The sequence below is a fragment of the Brassica oleracea genome, chromosome C1 (genome assembly GCF_000695525.1).
Source record: "Brassica oleracea var. oleracea cultivar TO1000 chromosome C1, BOL, whole genome shotgun sequence".
Taxonomy (NCBI): domain Eukaryota; kingdom Viridiplantae; phylum Streptophyta; class Magnoliopsida; order Brassicales; family Brassicaceae; genus Brassica; species Brassica oleracea.
In genome coordinates, this window is record NC_027748.1 from 29,453,115 (window position 1) to 29,455,592 (window position 2,478).

A 2,478-nucleotide genomic window follows, 5' to 3' on the forward strand; every position below is an offset into this window, starting at 1 on the left:
AAATCAGATCAATATAACCTATCATACGGATTATTTAGGGTTTCTATTTAAAACAGATCAGATTACAAAACTATCAATCCTAGCAGATGATATTAAACCTCAAGAATCATGCAATCAGATCTTTCAGATTTTAAACAAGTAAACCTCAATCAATCTATCAACCTATCGGATTATATAAGCAAAGCAAGCTAGCTACCTATCGGATTCAATCAATGTTTTAACAGGCTGGTCGGTTTAGACAATTCTAAATCAGATGAACAATTAACCAAGCAGGATGAGAAAATAAATCTATCAATTTAACGGTTAAACAATTCTAGCAACATAGCATCAGATTCAATCAGATTTAAAACCTCAATGATCAAAACCGAAAACAGTTTTGATTTCAACATATTCAATTAGGGTTTTCATATGTGATTTGATAATTATAGTATAATTAATTCTGATACTTATATTATGTAGGGTTTATAGATATAGGGTTAGGGTTTATCGGATTTTAACTTGTAAAAACCGATTTGGGGTTTAATCATGTAGGAACATGATTTAGGGTTTGGAGTATCGAACTTTTAGAGCTTCGATTTACTCAATTAAGATTTTTGATCTATTACCCTATGGTTTTGATTCATAAAAATTAGGGTTTTAGGGTTTCATTCTTTATCAATCAATCCATGTTCGATTATGGGTTCTTAGGTTTTGAATTACCTTTTAACCTTAGATGATTGTTGAATCGGACCACCAAAGGAGTTGAGCCGCGAGCTGGACACGAACGGGACGCGAGCTGGAATGGATCGAGTCGCTTCTATCAGGTCGCGGACGTCCTTTGTTGCTTGATCGGAAACGCCTTGATCGTCGGACGCGAGCTGTCTGATGCTGTCGCGAACGAGGAAGAGGTCGCGTGCTGGAGCTGCTCTCGGGTCGCGAACGTCTGAGCTAGGATCAGGAACGCCTTGGGCTGAAGCTGATCGGGGACGCGAGCTGGAACAGATGCGGGAACAAGAGACGCGATCGGGGTTTAGGGTTCGTCGGATCGCCGGCTAGGGTTAGGGTTTTAGGGTTTTTCGATTTGGGTATTAGCTTAGGGATTTAGAGTTTCGTGCTGATAACGTGTTATAAAAGTAATGGAAAAGTCTATCTTTATTCTTAACATAGAAGTTCATTATATAGGAGATTACATCGTCATAGATAAATGAAAAGATTACAAATCATAATCTATTGGTTATGAGTCATCCACAATCTGGTTCATAACATATATTAGTTAATTAGTTTTATACATTAATCAGTAATTGTGCATACATACAACCCTCATGATATTAGTATATCTAAATGGCCACCTGGGGTTTTCGATGGTTGATCCTCGGTGAAAGGGGACGGCAGTGACTTGTTAAGGTGGTGATTGCGCGCGGTGAGGAAGTGGTGGTAATGCTTGAAATGCTATACCCAATCAGTAAGTTTGCCATTTGGAAGTCGACAACGGGTCTTGAAAGGAGGTTACGGTAGCAGCTACTACAGCAACAGTAAGAGACGACCGGTTAGACATCATCATCTCTTCTTTGTCCCTTCCTAACTCCTCTCGTTAAGTACTCACATTCATGGTGTACAAATATTATATTATTATTATTAAATTCAATAATATTTTTCTTTTTTTTTGTGACATTCAATAATATTTTTCTTTTGCTTCCGATAAAATTATTTAAGATCCACCACCGAAAGGCGGTTCAGTGCCCTGTTCGGGAACGCGCTAGGCGCTAGTCGGGCGGTCGGGTTGGGCCTAGCTCCTAAAGAAAAAATCGGGGATTAACCGGAAATTATGCGGGGCGGAATTTTTAGATGGTTTACTATGTTATAAAACATGTTAATCTTTAATTGTGTATAACATTAATACATTTTCATGTTTAAGATTGTATAAAACACACAAATAGAATATATAAACTTAATATAGTGTAATTTTCATCAAAATTATGAATATAAATGATATTTATAAAATTTTAGATCAAATAAATAAATAAAAATATTATTAAAAATAAAAAAAAATAAAATAAAAAATAAATAAAAAAATAGATTAGGCGGCCGCCTAGGCGGCTAAGCGGTCATTTAGGCGGCTAGGCGGTCATTTAGGCGGTCTAGGCGGAAAAAAATCGGATATCCGATTTTTTAAACCGATTTGGCATAAATCGGAGCGGAAAAGTGATGCGTAACGCCTAGGCGGCCGCCTAGGCGGCTAGGCGGCCGAGTTTTAGAACAGGGGTTCAGTGTAATGCAAATAGAAAGACTTATTCTTGGATTCACCATAAGATTGTGTTATTTCATATTCGATATCTTAAAAAAAAAGGTCAAATTATATTATATTTTTTAAATTAAAAGATAATAAAAAATTAAAAAATAGTAGTAATCACAAAAAAAAATATTTTTAACATCGTCAGCAAAATACTAAATCCTAAATCATAATGCCTAAACCTTAAATCCTAAACCTAAATCCTAAAC